Below are 17,997 nucleotides of genomic sequence, written 5' to 3'. Positions count from 1 at the left end.
CCCACACATGAGTACACGGGACATTGCGAGAGCCGGTGGACCGAGTCAAAGTAGTGTCATGCGCATACTGCATCGTCACCGCTTTCACCCGTTTCATGTGTCGCTACATCAGCAATTACATGGTGATGACTTTAATCATCGAGTGCAATTCTGTCAATGGGCATTAACAGAGAATGCGTTGCAGTTCTACCTGTTTACCGATGAAGCGGGTTTCACAAACCACGGGGCAGTGAATCTACGGAACATACATTACTGGTCCGTGGACAATCCTCGCTGGCTCAGACAGGTAGAGCGACAGCGACCGTGGACTGTAAATGTATGGTGCGGAATCATTGGCGACCACCTCATTGGTCCTCACTCCATTGCAGGGGCCCAAACAGCTGCAACATACATCGCGTTTCTACAGAATGATCTGCCAACGTTGCTCGAAAATGTCCCACTGGAAACGCGTCGACGTATGTTGTATCAGCATGATGGTGCACCCGCACATTCCGCAGTTAACACTAGGCTGACCCTTGACAGAATGTTCGACGGGCGTTTCATAGGACGTGGTGGACGCATAAATTGGCCGGCCCGTTCTACTGATCTTACACCTCTGGACTTCTTTCTGTGGGGTACGTTAAAGAAGAATGTGTACCGTGATGTGCCTACAACCTCAGAGGATATGAAACAACGTATTGTGGCAGCCTGCGGCGACATTACACCAGACGTACTGCGGCGTGTACGACATTCATTACGCCAGAGATTGCAATTGTGTGCAGCAAATGATGGCCACCACATTGAACATCTATTGGCCTGACATGTCGGGACACACACTATTCCACTCCGTAATTGAAAACGGAAACCACGTGTGTACGTGTACCTCACCCCTCATGGTAATGTACATGTGCGTCAGTGAAAAAGACCAATAAAAAGGTGTTAGCATGTGGACGTAATGTGCTGTTCCAGTCTCTTCTGTACCTAAGGTCCATCACCGTTCCCTTTGGATCCCTACGTAATTCGATGCTCTCCGATACACACGATCGAACAGCGGAGGAGTGGTACTCAAGCGTCAACTTTAGGTTACAATATCTCCGGATGTAATTAACATTTTACAATGCAACAAACGGCACTGATTACGTATTTGTTTATATGTTCAGATGTGCTAACAAAACTAACGGGGTTCCATTTAAAAAAACGTAGGTTTGTGTTAAAAAACATACTTCCGTGCATTTTTTTATGGTTTGTATTAACCAGTTACACTAGCCCCTCTCCTCACGTTCGGTCTGTGGAATCGGTTCGTCAGTATTTGATGTGGTTTACGAAATATATCCAGCGGTAATGTTAGGTGACTCACCTTGTATATGAGTTTTGAGCTGGGAAACGTCGCAGAAAAAATTTATAGTTATGGCTTACCCTATATATATTTTAAGTCGGTACCCCTTTAGTGAGAGCATTACGTGGTGAACGACATTATGTTAAAGTTTTAGCAAAAAACTAATCAAGTGCCAAATTTGGAATGCTATTTGGAAAAGTACACCATTCTGCTATAATAAGACTACCATGATCAGAAAATTTCTGAAACTTTTATTGACCGATACAACTAGTAAGTAATGCCATGTAAATTACAGGGTAAACGTGATGTGAATGATATGTTTTGAAGATGAATTATATTTTTTTTAAATACTGTGATTTATATACGAATGAGTCCCACATTTGGTATGAGATACCTTTGTGAATTGTTGTGAAGTTTCCTAACATGCCTGAACGTGCAGCGTGATGTTCCATGAAATCTTCTTCTTCTTTCACGTATGACAACGGTTATTCCAATTGTTTCTCCTTTCATTCCTTACACATTTCTGTCATTTCTCGATTTTTTCTATTGTTTTTGCTGTCCAAATGGCTCCGGGCTTCTTGGTTTTTTTATGGAAATCTTTGAACTACTGTAATTTTTTCTTCATATTTTTTGCTTCATATCTTGTGGAGTAATTTGGAGTTCGCCCATCTCCCTTCCAACTTCTTTGCTCCATGTGTTACCCATTTTTAATTTAGTAGAGTAAGTAAACAATCTATTTGTAGATTGTTGGGATTTATCCTTAGGAAATGGCTGCTGAAAGTTATTCTTCTTTTCCTAATCACGTCTGCAATTTCTTTCAATACGTGTAAAAGTTCTGTATTGTGTTTTCTCTTTAACTGGTACCAGAATTTGCTTAGTATTTTTATTTCTGTGATTTCTGTGGTGTCACAGCCAGACACCACACTTGCTAGGTGGTAACTTAAATCGGCCGCGGTCCTGTAGTACATGTCGGACCCGCGTGTCGCCACTGTGTAATCGCAAACCTAGCGCCACCACATGGCAGGTCACAAGACACGGACATGACCTCGCCCCAGTTGTACGGAAGACATAGCTTGCGACCAGACGTACGAAGCTTTCCTCTCATTTGCCGAGAGACAGATTGAATAGCCTTCAGCTTAGTCCATAGCTACAGCCTAGCAAGGCGCCATTTGTATCAGTGCTAATAGCGTACTAATATTCAAGAGAGATGTATTCCAACAAGAGAATAAAGATAAGTATTAAACGCATCTACGTACTTTTCCTCTTATTCATTAATAAGTCTCATGTTCCAGAACTTCAAGCCCGTCTGCGTTAGTTTAGCGTGCACCTAGCTACCTCATTGTGTCTATGCTGTATGAAATAGACACAACATTATTTGGCGACGAGGATGGGATGCCGCGCCCACGTTGCCTTAATTGATTGTACTTTGCTCTGATTTGCTTGTGTCATGGCTTCGCCACAATCTCCAGATGTACTGTCCGAATTTTTTCGCTTGCAGAATCAGCAGACGCAGGCGTTATTGGAAGCCCTTGGACAGCTCGTCCAGGGTCAACGTGCGCTACAAAACGATGCGGCAGCCGCCGCTTCTTCGCTACCGCTGCCACAAAACGCTGTTGCACCTCCCTTTCGGCCATACGTGGCGGCCGAAGAGACCTGGCACGAGTGGTCTCGCCAGTTCAACTTCCATCTAGCAGCCTACGGAATTCAAGGTAATGAGCGGCAGCCGTTTTTGCTTTCTTGTGTCGGTGTGTCTACCTACCGTGTGATAGTGAAATTGTTTCCCCGACGCGACGTAGCAACTCTGTCCTACGAAGAAATTTTGTCTGCTTTAGATGCCTATTTCAAAGAAACAGTAAATGTAGTTGCTAAACGGTATACGTTCTTTCGTACAAAACGTACGGCCGGTCAGACTAATAGGGAGTGGGTAGCAACTTTGCAAGGACTTACTAGGGAGTGTGCCTTTGAATGTGACTGTGGACTTCCTTATTCAGACACTATGGTGCGTGATGCAATAGCACAGAACGTTTCTGATGTTCGCATAAGGGAACAGATTTTGAAACTAGTTAATCCCTCCCTTCAACAAGTGATAGACATATTGGATAGGCAAGACACACTTGACTTTGCTCAGGAATCATTTGAAACTTCGCCAGCCGTGTGTCACATTAACCGGCCCGCCGGCCGCGCTGCCCGGGACGCTACACGGCCCTCGCGCCCGTCCGCACAGCAGCGGCAGCCTAGCTCGCAAACACGTGCGCCGCGTAAGCAAGCAACTGCAGTGAAATCATGCCCGCGGTGTGCAACTAGACATTCGCGTGAAAATTGCCCGTCACGCCAAGCTATTTGCTTTTACTGCCAAAAGAAAGGACATGTTCAAAGTGTTTGCCAGAAAAAGCTTCGATCAGACAATCACACAAATTCCAGGCCCTTTGCTTCGCGCCGGAATCGAACCCAGGACAATCCGGCTCGTGGACCTTCACCCATGGACATTCATGTGGTTCATTCCCACCCGTCCAGTGACACTTTAGCTAACAGTGTCTGTGTTCGTCCCACCACAAATGTGCGTCGACGTCGCCGAAAATCACGTAAAGTCGCAAGTGCTTCTGTACCTGTATCAGTTCAAATTGCACGTGACAGTCGCTCTTGTCGTCAGCAGGACAATAAACTTTTTGTGGACTTAGACTTTGCAGGCAAAGTGATCCCTTTCCAGCTCGATACCGGAGCTGCAGTTTCATTGCTCAATCACGACACGTACAAACAACTGGGCAAACCGCCATTGCGTGCTGCAAATGTTAAGTTAACTAGTTACTCAGGACAGCCGATCCCTGTGTTAGGACAGTGCAGCCTTCTTGCAACATACAAGGGACAAACAAAACTTGTGTCATTTTACGTTCTTCGTTCTACTTCTAGTGCAGTGAACTTGTTTGGTTTAGATTTGTTTCAATTGTTTAATTTGTCTATAGTAAATCAGGTGCTATCAGTGAATCAGACTGTGCCCTCCGCCAGTGTTTCTAGTCTTTGTGAAGAATTTGCAGACATTTTTGTACCGGGCCTTGGTTGCGCTAAGAACTATGCTGCACATTTGGAACTGAAAGACAAAGCGCAACCGAAATTTTTCAGAGCGCGCAATGTTCCCCACGCATTGCGTGATGAGGTCGCAAGAACATTAGCCGATTTAGAATCTCAAGGTGTAATTGAACGTCTGCAGGCTTCTCTCTGGGCCTCACCCTTAGTAATTTTGCCAAAAGCTTCCGGAAAATTGAGACTTTGTGTGGACTTCAAGGCAACTGTGAATCCACAACTTGTGACTGCTACTTTTCCTTTGCCCCGCCCGGAAGATCTTTTTGACAAACTGTGCCCGGGAAAATATTTTTCAAAATTGGACCTCGCCGATGCGTACTTGCAGATACCTGTGGACGCAGACTCCCAGCGCGTCTTAGTGGTACACACGCATCTTGGCTTGTATCGCATCAAAAGACTGCCATTACGGTGTGCATCCACACCTGCTTTCTTTTAGCATTACTTCCAAACAGGTTTGTGCGCAATGCTTCTTCCATTTCAGCTCCGCTTCATCGCTTACGCCGTAAAGGTGTTCCGTTCGTCTGGACGACGGAATGCGAACGCGCCTTTCGCCAGTTGAAATCGGCGTTACTTTCACATACTTGCCTTACGCCATTCGATCCCCGAAAACCCCTTTTGTTGATGGTAGATGCATCAGCTTTCGGGATCGGTGCTGTGCTTGCGCACAAGGATGGCTCGCATGATCGCCCTATTGCCTTTGCGTCAAAATTGCTCTCATCTGCGCAAAGAAATTATTCCCAAATAGAGAAAGAAGCTTTAGCTCTCGTGTTTGGTGTTACCAAGTTCCATGATTTCTTGTATGGTCGTCACTTTACAATCATCACGGACCACAAACCGTTGACATCGCTTTTTCATCCGAACAAGCCTGTACCTCCACGTACAGCGCAGAAATTCATTCGCTGGTCACTTTTTCTCTCGCAGTACCGCTACGATATCTTGTATCGGTCCACTGCTAAGCACGGAAACGCTGATGCGTTGTCCCGTTTGCCTGTTGCTGAGGATAAAGCATTCGATTCTTCCGAACTTGCTTGCATGTTCCTTGATTCGGAAACCGATGACGTGGTCGAATCGTTTCCGATTGATTTTCGTCGTGTCGCTACAGCCACAGCTGCTGACCCTGTCCTTGCTGCTGTTTTGCGTTTTGTTGCTACGCAATGGCCCTTGTCACAGTCACGGATCGAGGATCCTTTGGTTCGCCGTTTTTTTGCTCACAAGGAGAGACTTTTTGTACGACGTGGTGTTTTGTTGTTGCGTTCCGATAATGATCAATCCCGAGTCGTGGTCCCACGTTCGTTACAGTCCTCTGTCTTAAAGCTTCTTCACCAAGGACATTGGGGTATAGTGCGAACGAAACAGCTTGCTCGTCAGCACTGTACTTGGTTCGGAATCGATGCTGCGATTACGAATATGTGCTCCTCTTGTGTGGCGTGTGCCGCACAACACTCCGCACCGCCGCGGAAGTTCTTTGCATGGCCGAAAGCCACTTCCCCTTGGCAACGCTTGCACATCGATTTTGCTGGTCCATTCTGGAATGCTCGATGGTTGGCTGTGGTCGATGCTTTCAGTAATTTTCCTTTTGTTGTCCGGATGTCTTCCACGACGTCTTCTGCCACAATCCAAGCCTTGTCTGCTATCTTTTGCATTGAGGGTCTTCCGCAGACTATTGTTTCCGACAATGGCCCACAATTCATGTCCGCAGAATTTCAGTCATTCTGCAAAGCCAATGGTTTTCAACATCTGACTTCCGCGCCGTTTTCGCCTCAGTCAAACGGTGCCGCTGAACGATTGGTCCGGACTTTCAAGTCCCAGATGTTGAAATTGAAAGAGTCGCATTCTCGGGAGGACGCATTATTGCTCTTTTTGTCTTCGTATCGCTCTCAGCCCCGCGATGGTCGCTCGCCGGCTGAGTTGCTCCATGGTCGTTCTCATCGCACCTTGATGTCTTCGCTGCATCCGCCACATCAGGTTCCTGTGCAGCGGCAGACTTCTGCTTTTGCTCCTGGCGACGTTGTCTATTATCGCACCTATCGCGGTTCACGGCGTTGGCTCGCAGGGCGCATTCTTCGCTGCCTCGGCCGCGCGATGTATTTGGTTTTGGGGGCCTCTGGTGAGGTGCGTCGGCATCTCAATCAGCTGCGCCTCTGCCGTCGCCTGGGTTCTGCCGCTCACCGTCTGCTTTCAGCGACGGAGCCGTCCGGTCAGCGCCTTGGGGACCCATCTACTGGCTCGCCTCATCCCTAGGTGTTACCGACGCTGCCTTCCATTTTGCCTCATGGCGTCGCGCCGCCGCCGCCGCAGCCGCCGCCGGCGCCGCCCGCAGGGGACGCTTCGCTGCAGCCGCCACGCGCCTCCCTGGGTCACGCGCCGCCGCTCGCTTCCCGTGACCAGCCGTCCTCCGCCATGGACCTCTTGCCCGCTCCGGACCAGATGTCGTCTTCGCCCGTCGGGTGCTCCGACCACATGGAGGTCGACCCTTCGGCCCCTCTTGTCTCATTACGTGCGCATACACCTCATGTTGACGTGCACCCTGGACTAGGTTTGCAGGCGTTTCCTAGCTCCCCTCGGACCGAATGGCCGGGTGCGGGTGGCACAGCCTCGCCTGTTGTTAGGCTCCCCACCTCATCGCATACGTCAACATGGGGTCCTCCCCACGGCGGGCGGAAGCCTTATCTCACAACCGTTCGCCGATTTGCGGGGGAGGAATGTGGTGTCACAGCCAGACACCACACTTGCTAGGTGGTAACTTAAATCGGCCGCGGTCCTGTAGTACATGTCGGACCCGCGTGTCGCCACTGTGTAATCGCAAACCTAGCGCCACCACATGGCAGGTCACAAGACACGGACATGACCTCGCCCCAGTTGTACGGAAGACATAGCTTGCGACCAGACGTACGAAGCTTTCCTCTCATTTGCCGAGAGACAGATTGAATAGCCTTCAGCTTAGTCCATAGCTACAGCCTAGCAAGGCGCCATTTGTATCAGTGCTAATAGCGTACTAATATTCAAGAGAGATGTATTCCAACAAGAGAATAAAGATAAGTATTAAACGCATCTACGTACTTTTCCTCTTATTCATTAATAAGTCTCATGTTCCAGAACTTCAAGCCCGTCTGCGTTAGTTTAGCGTGCACCTAGCTACCTCATTGTGTCTATGCTGTATGAAATAGACACAACAATTTCCAGTGCTCGCCTTTTGTTCAGAGTTAAACATGCTGCTGAATAAAGCGTTTCTAAGTGAATTACTGTAGAGTATTGTAAAAGTTAAGCTTTGACGGAGGTTGATTTCTTGTTATATACGCCCCATGACGAGGTAGTATGCTGTTTTAATCTTATAAAACCTTGCTTTAGTTGCTTTCTACTCCGAAACGTCTTGTTCAGATACTTCTCCTAGATACTTGGACTTGTTAGTTCTCTCAATTTTCCCATATTTAGTTATCATTAGGTTTGGGGCTCCCTTATTGTTTGTTATAAATTTATTTTTCTGAAAGGAGATTTGTTATCCTGCCTTTTCAGCTTGTTCTTTAAGCTATTCTATTTGTCTAGTGGCTGTTTTCATTGAGTCTGAAAAACTAGCTAGATCATCTGGAAACTCTAGAAACTCTAAATAGTCTATTTTCAGACTGTAATTTTACGTTCCAAGAATTATCGCAATTAAAAACCTACCGATCTTTCCCAGAATGAAATCCGTAATTAACACTGCGGCTAAGCCAGTATCCGCCGTATCCTCTCCCCTAGAAGAGTTAGTCGCGGAAGCAATCGCAAACACTCGCTAGTCCTGTGGGACAGAGTATTAACGAACTCAGCTGTCACCACAGATTGACTCATGGGGTCCTGGCTGTACCATTTCACGTAACGCCCGATTTACAAGCGAGGTCCACAACTGCGCGCCTAAAATCGATGCAGGTACCTGCAACGTGTTGTACTATGGTTCTCACTGTTCTATGCTCACTGAAATCTACGGATCGCAAGGTGTACCTGCCTAGGTAATAAAGACAGTGGGGGCACAGACTACACAAAAGCAGTCTCATTTGTGACGAATACTGCACGAATTCCAATCGCACTGATGTTAGTATAGATACTGTTCACAATCTAATGATATGCATTTTGCTTACAGCATCCATTTAGTCTTCTTTACACACGTCAGTCAAATCGGAGGGTTCGCTGACTCGTTTTATTACAATGCGCACTAAATGCATAGTACCTGGATAAAATTCTTTCGACACCTGTGAAAGCATTTAATTTAGTTCAGTCCATTCAGTGATACTACCTACTTCAACATAGCGTGACTGTTTCGTGAGAGGGATGAATATTCACGAAATTAACCACACTTCGCCTATGAATACCATCTCACGATATACCTATCTCTACGTAGTTTGAAAACAGTAACTAGTTTTAATATCACTCTGCGAATCATTTCGTTTTTCGTATACAGGGTGTTTCCGCAAGAGCATGCAAAAATGTATCAGGGCAGAGAGAACACTACACTGAGCAATTTGGTGTAGGGAACCTGTGGTCGGAGAAGCTGGCTTAAGGAGATATGGAAGTAAACTTTGCTGCCTCTTTGTGTAGCAGTACTGTTTTCCAGCTTATTTACAACTAACATGCATACAAGTTTACAAGTACTGTGCCGTTTATGTACATGTACAGTCTTTATTTCCTGCAAGGAAACAAGGAGGACGAGCCTGATTACGAGGAGGTCATGATAAAGGTTTTGTTTACTTTACTTGTCCATAAGGTGGCCCTGTTGTATCGTATTCACACTGTCCCATGACAGCACGTTCTATGAATCAACAATAGACCCATTCATTACTCAGTGATTTTCAGAGACGTACAGTACAGTACGATTGAGAAGTATCTGTACAGTATTTCCTGGTCGCTGGGTTGCAAGGGGAGGTGCTATTCCGTGGCCTGCGAGGCCAACTGACCCGAATACTCTTGATTATTTCCTATGGGGATATCTAAAGTCACTTGTGTATGAGACCCCATCGGATATGGAGATGGAATTAGTCGCCAGAATTGCAACTACTGTGATGTGATTTGAAACATACTAGGGATATTTGTCAGGATGCGACAGAATTTTGTTCGCTGATGTCATTCTTGCAGTGAGGTTGATGGCCGTGTTTCAGCACATTTTGTAAGATACAGTACAATTGGTTCGTTCATTATGTCCGTGGCTGTGTTTGCAGTTAACTAATGTAAATAAAAAGTAGACAGTAATGTGATTTTATTTCTGTTATCTTTTTAAGCCGGTTTCTCCGACCCCAGGTTCCCTACCTCAAACTGTTCGGTGGAGCATTCTCTATGTCCTGTTACCCTTTTGCACGCTCGTACGGAAACATCCTGTACATATTATTGATTGTATTTCTGTATGGACTCAACTTCCAATACCGACGCCACGTTTACAACTGTAACACATGAAGCTCTAACATACGCTTTGCGAGAACCCTGAAGCCAGTTCCTTGTTCAACTTCCAATTGAACGCCTTACTGACACGAGTCACCTTGTGAAGGCTGCTTGCAATATCAGTTAAAATGTTGGTGGTGTTATTACGTATGAAGCGACCACAAATTTATTGAAAAGATAATCCAAAACTAGTCTTGTGTACAGTCCCCGAACCGAAACTCTTGTACATACGGTGAGACAGGGAACTTAGAATGGCTCTGAGCACTATGCGACTTAACATCTGACGTCACCAGTCTCCTAGAACTTACAACTACTTAAACCTAACTAACCTATGGACATCACACACATCCATATCCGAGGCAGGATTCGAACCTGCGACCGTAGCGGTCGCGCGGTTCCAGACTGAAGCGCCTAGAACCACTCGGCCACAAAGGCCGACAGGAAACTTAAAGAGACTCTCGCTGTATGCAAGGGATAATCTACAGAGTGAGCAAAGAAGAAAACTATAAATAGGCAGATCGACTTAGTTCTAACTACCAACGGGGGGAAAAATGGGAGAAAATATTATACAGGGTGTACGAAAATGAATTTACGGGTTTCAACGCTTTGTAGCTTTTATTGCATTGAACTTACGATCATAAATAATACATCAAATGAAAGAGTAACTGAAACAGTTTTGTTTGCGCGAAGGGAAGAGTATGGAACGACCAAGAGTGACTGAAGAATATGTTGAAGGAGTGAGAGTCTTGCACGCGTAGCCCCAAGAAATATGTTCGGAAGGCGAGTCGTGAATTAATACTTCCAGTGACATGTGTGTGGAGACTTTGAAGAAGACACGACTACCTCCTTATTGTTTGCAGTTGTTACAACCTGTAAAGCCTACACACTACAGATTCCGTGCCAACTTTGCAAACGAAATGTCGCTACAGGACTATGAAGATTGTCTGCGTCGAGTCGTCTTTAGTGACGAATTGACATTTCATCTAAGTGGAAATTTGAACACAAGGACGCTGTACACGACCGCTGTATTGGGCGCAAGGGACCGGAGGACAGACCTTTTAATACACGACCTCCACGTTTACACACGGTCCGACGCCACGCGATTTTTACCTCTTGGCGTGCATTAAGAATCATGTGTATGTGCCTCCACTGCTAGTTGACCTACCTGACTCTACAAACAGTATTCTTGCAACAATTACTCGAGACACACTGGCCAAGGTTGTCGAACAACTCGCCTGTCTACTTTATGTGTGGCGAATGGTGCTCACATTGTACCCTTCTAAGAAAAAACTGAGTTGTTCTTTCATTTCATGTATTATTTATAATTGCGAGTTGAATGTAATAAACACTACAAAGTCTTAAGACGCGTATATTTATTTTGAAACACCAAGAAACGTAATGCAGTAGAAATACAATAACACATCATAACAACATGTAAGTGTTGAACAAAACTGACACAAAACGGCCTCATAGAAGGAAAGGAAGCTCCGCTCGTTCGACCACGTACTGTAATAAGGCCATGCTGTTCCGGACACCAGAAGTTACAAAGTAGCTTTTAGCTTCCTCATACTGGCGGTGTCTTCTTCCTCTTACCGCATCAACTTCTGCTCATCTCTCTGTTACTTCTAACGTCCGTCTCTCTCTCTCTCTCTCTCTCTCTCTCTCTCTCTCTCTCTCTCTCTACCTATCTATCTATCTATCTATCTCTACCTCTCCTCTAAATCCACGTATCGCAGTACCGTAGCATACTGCAAAGGAACGATAATATGCTTTCATCAGCGCCTGAGGTATTACAACTGTGTCAGACCAATCCTGGCTAAACAGTTAAAGAAACCATATCCAAAGATTACTGTCGCAAGGTGTTTTATGATTATACGTATACGAGAAGAAATACGTAACATACATGATAATTGTTTAACATAACTATGATTCAATAAAAAGTGGGCTCGTCCGGGATTTGAACCCGGGACCTCTCGCACCCTAAGCGAGAATCATACCCCTAGACCAACGAGCCACGATGTGGGTGGCATTCTGCTGAGTGTTTTCTCAGCGGAACCGGTTCTGTCCGGTTGGCCGACCACACGTGTTACCGGCGATAAAAGCCAAGCACGCTACGCGGAGAGAGACACGCTGCGCCTTATCCGAAGCATCGGGCCTCCTTGTTGATCAACGTTGCAGGGACATTAGCGCGATTTCGACACAGAGCGGCTAGTGTGGCACAGCCCATGCCAACCAGCGTGAGCTCCGAAAACGTTAATTGTGCGATTCCGAACTCGCTGGACATCCTGAAAGTGATGCATTAAGGCGGATGCAACATTTCCTGACTTCTTAAGAGCACTTGACTCTTTATCACACCAACATTTATTAACATAACTACGGTCATATGGAGCATCAAACAAAATTTGTGATTCGACTGACGACATGTTGCTAGGAAGGACGCAGCGTGTTACCCTCGATAGACAGTCATCGACAGATTTAGAGATAAATGTATGCGTACTCAAAGGAACTATGTTCGTATCCTTGCTGTTCATGTAGATTTCAAAGTGGTACAAAGATTGGTAGAAAATTATGCCTTGGATTACGGCGTAATGCCCAAATGGTTCAAATGGCTCTGAGCACTATGCGACTTAACTTCTGAGGTCATCAGTCGCCTAGAACTCAGAACTAATTTAACCTAACTAACCTAAGGACAGCACACACATCCATGCCAGAGGCAGGATTCGAACCTGCGACCGGAGTGGTCGCTCGGTTCCAGACTGTAGTGCCTAGAACCGCACGGCCACTCCGGCCGGCACGTAATGCCCATAAAACGAATATCATCAATACCGCAAATACCGGCATTGAAAGCCTGCATTCTATGATTAAAGATTTGCAACTTGCTTTAAATGTACAGAAACGTAAAAGTGTGCCCATTACAAAACGCGGCAAGGTAGTACCGTATGACTACAGTATCACTCACAGCTGCCGGCCGAAGTGGCCGTGCGGTTAAAGGCGCTGCAGTCTGGAACCGCGAGACCGCTACGGTCGCAGGTTCGAATCCTGCCTCGGGCATGGATGTTTGTGATGTCCTTAGGTTAGTTAGGTTTAACTAGTTCTAAGTTCTAGGGGACTAATGACCTCAGCAGTTGAGTCCCATAGTGCTCAGAGCCATTTTTGAACTCGCAGCTGGAACCAGTAACCTCCTACAAATATTTGCAAGTAATAATTGATATGGGTAATGAAATGATCATATAGGCTCAGAGGTGAGTAAAGCAAGCTGTTGACTTCAGGTCACTGGCAGGATACTGGGAACTTGTAGCCTCTAAACGAGACTGTTTACGAAACAGCTGTGTGTCCCATCTTAGAATGTTGCCCTAGTGTGACAGACTCATACCAAGTAGACCTAGGACAAGCAAGGGATACTGAATGAATACAAAGAATGCCGGTCCGAGTGCTCAGAGGTTTGATTCACGAGGGAGCGACACAGAAATGCTGCTAAAGCGCTAAGTACTCTCTGCCATGCAATTAACAGTGGTCTGCAGATTGCGTTTATGTATGTAGATGTAGACATCGTGGTGCATCTTTTTCGGTGTTGATAAATGCAGTTAATTAACTCCATTACTGACAGATAGATACCTACCTTTATCTTTACGAGACGCTTAATTGGTAACTGATAACGGCAAACAAAATTGCAGTTTGTAGCCAACGCATCTCTGTAGGCCACGCAGCAATAGGCCGTGGAGGAACAACTTATTTGTGAATTTTCGGTAAGTCGTACAGCCTTGGCGGTACAGCAGAACGGGGAAGGGATATGTCGGGAAACGCGCCGCCATTTTACCGAAGCTACACATCCCGAAAGCGGAAAGAACTGCCATTCCAGTACTGTAAGTTGGCTGTTTAGGTTTTTGTATTGGTAACGCCATGTAGCGCTCTGTATGAAAATCACTGGCTGTGCTGTGTGCAGTCTGTGGCTAGTTTGCATTGTTGTCTGCCATTGTAGTGTTGGGCAGCTGGATGTGAACAGCGCGTAGCGTTGCGCAGTTGGAGGTGAGCCGCCAGCAGTGGTGGATGTGGGGAGAGAGATGGCGGAGTTTTGAAATTTGTAAGACTGGATGTCATGAACTGCTATATATATTATGACTATTAAGGTAAATACATTGTTTGTTCTCTATTAAAATCTTTCATTTGCTAACTATGCCTATCAGTAGTTAGTGCCTTCCATAGTTTGAATCTTTTATTTAGCTGGCAGTAGTGGCGCTCGCTGTATTGCAGTAGCTTGAGCAGCGAAGATTTTTGTGAGGTAAGTGATTTGTGAAACGTATAGGTTAATGTTAGTCAGGGCCATTCTTTTGTAGGGATTACTGAAAGTCAGATTGCGTTGCGCCAAAAAATATTGTGTCAGTAATTTTTCTCAGGGGACGTTTTACATGTCGACCCTTAGCCGAGGATACCTCACTGGAATCTTCTGATTTTTTCTTGTAGTTTGTGTAATTAGTGTAGCTTTTGTTTATTGCTAGCGCGTAATTGTAGAGAGAATTTCCTTTGTAGTTGTAGTTTTTCATTCTTGTACAGTAAAACAGTTGTGGCATGCATGTAGATTTGCACCAAGTATTTCGCAGCTGCGCTTGCAATTAACGAGATATCATTTTCAATGCTATGTTAATGTGTTTTCTTATTTTGCTCTTCAAATTGTGCTTTTCTGTGTTGTGTGTAATATTGTGACAATAATGGCGTGTGAAAAACGTAATACTAGGCTCCAAAGTAAACTGAGAAATGACAGTGAAGACGAAAGCAGTGTGTTAGCGCCACCGTGTAATGAATTAACTAATGTTCAAAGTAGTAATTTGGTAATTGTGCTTCACTACCGAAAAGCACTGACGAACATGTTTCAGACACCAGTGCATTGTTATTACAGTTAATGCAACAAATGGAACAAAGGCTACAAAAGTTAGACACAATGGAACAAAATCTTCAAAAGTTAGACACAATGGAACAAAATCTTCAAAAGTTAGACACAATGGAACAAAATCTTCAAAAGTTAGACACCACAGTTGATCAAACACGTGAATATTTAACTACTGAGTTACATAAAATCGAATCGAAATGTCAAAAAGTCTGTAATGACGTAAAAACACAAATTTGTGAGCATTTCCAACCTATTTTTCGCGTCATGAAAATGCATTACAGAATCACGAAGCAGCCATAAAGGAACTGCAAACTATAGTTCATGAAAATCACGACACCTTGCAAGCTAAAATTGACTCAGTTGCGTCTACCGATTCGGTTTCGCAACTTGCAAAAACTCAGGAAAACTTAAAGGACACAGTAGATACTCTGAAAATTGGTTCAGAAAGACACATGGAGGAAATTAGTTCATTATCAGAGAAAGTAGTTGAACTTTCTGATCAGCTAAATAATTTATCTACGAAGGTAGATGATAATCTGAATGACACAAAACCGGTAGTCTTTAATGACACAGACGAGTGCGAACAAATTAGGAAATTCAAACAAAATCAGAATTAAATTAATACGCAACACCAAAGAGAAATCCGGGAAGTACAAGATCAGTTGACACAGGTAATACAGGAATTACATATTTTAGAGGACACTCGTGCTCCAATATGGGAAGAGGTACATAGAAATACGGAACAGCCACAAAATAATAACTCAGGGCACTTCGGAAATTATGAAAGAAGTTGGCAAGGTACACCGAATTTTGAGATGGAACCGCCGAAACGACGTAACAATGACCGACATGCGACTCGCCGACATGATGATTTTGACTATAAGCTGTTCATTACTACACGTAAATTTAAAACATTTAAGAATTCTGGCAACGACATTCATCCACAAGCATGGCACCATCAATTCTCTCATTGTTTTCCTCCCAACTGGTCATTAGAGCACAGATTAGAATTTGTGTGTGGCTATTTAGAGAATGATCCAGCTGTAAGAATGCGATCGGTCATTCACGATTGCCACAGTGAAGGAGAATTTTATCATGCCTTCCTCTCAGCATATTGGTCTCAAGCTACACAAGACCGAGTAAAACATAGCATCATAATGATGAAACATTTCGAACAATCTGAATTTTCCAGTCTTGTGAAATACTTTGAACACATGTTGCACAAGAATCAGTACCTATCAAACCCATACAGCCCCTCGGAACTCATCCGCATTTGCTTAATGAAATTGCCTGAACATTTAAGAAATATTTTTTTTGGCAGGACGTTGCAAAGACGACATTGAAGCTTTTCAGGGACTCTTACAAGAATTAGAAATTGACACAGACAGTCGCGGGATGCGAAAGCAGGAAACAATCACTACAGTTCACATCCGTCGCAATTCCACGATGAAAGAAATAATAACTGGACACGACAAGGCTATTCTCACAACACAAATCGTGACCAAAACAGACACCATCCGTATGACAACCGTTGGCAGAATAATAGTTACAAAGAAAGATCTCTTTTCCATAGTAATGAATGTGACAGAGACAACCATAGAATCAGACAATATGGGAACCAAAATAATTATTATCAAGGGAGACAGAATAAGTTCAGACGCAACGGTCCACCACGCAGTTACGATTCCGGGAGAAATTCTCCACCACATGACCGACAAACAGTAAACTATGTAAACTACCGACAAAACAACAGACCTGAATTCCATCAGAACTGGCGAGCTTCAAACAGGGCAGGGCCTTCTCGTCAAGGTGAATTTGTAGAAGTTAGGTCTCCTAATCCCAATAACGACGCGCGCCAACAAAGAAACAGACAATGACCCGCACCGCAGGCAGCCAAGTGCGCCGGATGGCTCAGAGAAAAATAACATAGTCGCTAACCTTGAGAAAAATTCCAGTATTCTTTACCGACGTATACCGAATGACAATTGTATTCAAGTTCAAACTCTGAGTACTGTGAAGAGTAAAGGATTTCACCACGCTTCACATATAAAACCGCTTATTGAGAGATAATCTGCTTTTTAAATTTGTCTTTGCCATAAAACTTTTCACTTTACATTACTAGTATGCTTTGTCAGACTTAGAATCTGTTAATATGCAACAATGTTTGAAGTTGAATATCCAGTCAAGAACCAAGAGAACTTATTTAAACAGAAATTACGAATGCATTGTTATAGTGAGCAGACGACACAGTGTTGTTATTTGTACATTCTTGCTTTTTAGTTGCACGATTACGTAACGACTATAAGGCTCACATACTTAGAACATATACTGGTACTGCTAATGAGATTTTAATGCAACATTTTGATTTACTTGAAAATACATTCTGGATTTAAAGTACCTTCTGTGAGATACCAGATGACACAGTGGTTAGTTTATGTGACAGCTACACGATTTTATCACGACGCTACTAATGAGTGACAATTTACAATGTTGCTTTTGTGCTGTATCTGTTTTATATCTGCACAGGTTTTCTGAATTATTCTGGAAAGTAAAACATGTTTTAGTAGTAACTTTTGTGATATAGCTACAACGAGACTGCCTTTTCCGTAGCACAACAATACGTTACAGCACAGTACTTTCTTCATCACGGCAATAAGCATAATAACTAAGATATCTATACGCAAAGCATTTCACTTTTGTTTATCATGAGGTAAGTACATTGGCTTCTGCAGAACGTAGCTTTTGGAGGACAATAACTACGACACTTCCACAGAGATTATCTTACAGCAAGACGCACATTTAGCGCTACAGGGCACGTATTTGAGTGATTAATTTTGTACTTAATTAATTTATTTTTGAAGATATTTGAAGTACAATGATACAAAGGTTTTCCGTGATACATTTCATTCCATTGCTGTAATCTGTAACACCTGATGGTATAATTACATTAATCCTCAGGGGGTACTCGCCTGCTTTGTGTACCATGTGTCTGGCAAGCACAAGGAGCCCTAGCTAATATGGTATTTGCTTATACAACTTGACACATCGGTACCATATTTCTCTAACACAGAATTACACAGCTATCCGATCATTTCACTGAGACAAACAAACATTCTTTTTACTACGTCAGTGACACATGTTTACGTAATTACACAGATGGATAACTTCACACTTATGATGGATAACTTCACACTTATGAAATTGTATTTTGTCTGTCCTTTGTGAACTGTTCACATATTTTTCGGAACCACTGTGATACTATGAGAGCTTTGAATGGTGTATTTGGTATGGGATCATGATTTTAAAGTATGTTTGA

General features: G+C 44.1%; 1 non-coding gene across 1 annotated transcript; it reads right to left on the bottom strand.

Moving 5' to 3' along the window:
* Positions 1-11,738: 11,738 nt before the first annotated feature.
* Trnap-agg (transfer RNA proline (anticodon AGG)) lies at positions 11,739-11,810 on the bottom strand. The gene has a single exon. It is a non-coding gene; the product is annotated as a tRNA-Pro (tRNA).
* Between the last annotated feature and the right edge of the window lie 6,187 nt (positions 11,811-17,997).

This window comes from Schistocerca nitens, chromosome 2 (genome assembly GCF_023898315.1).
Source record: "Schistocerca nitens isolate TAMUIC-IGC-003100 chromosome 2, iqSchNite1.1, whole genome shotgun sequence".
NCBI lineage: Eukaryota > Metazoa > Arthropoda > Insecta > Orthoptera > Acrididae > Schistocerca > Schistocerca nitens.
Note: the sequence above shows the minus strand (reverse complement) of the source record. Positions and strands in the feature narration are given on the sequence as shown.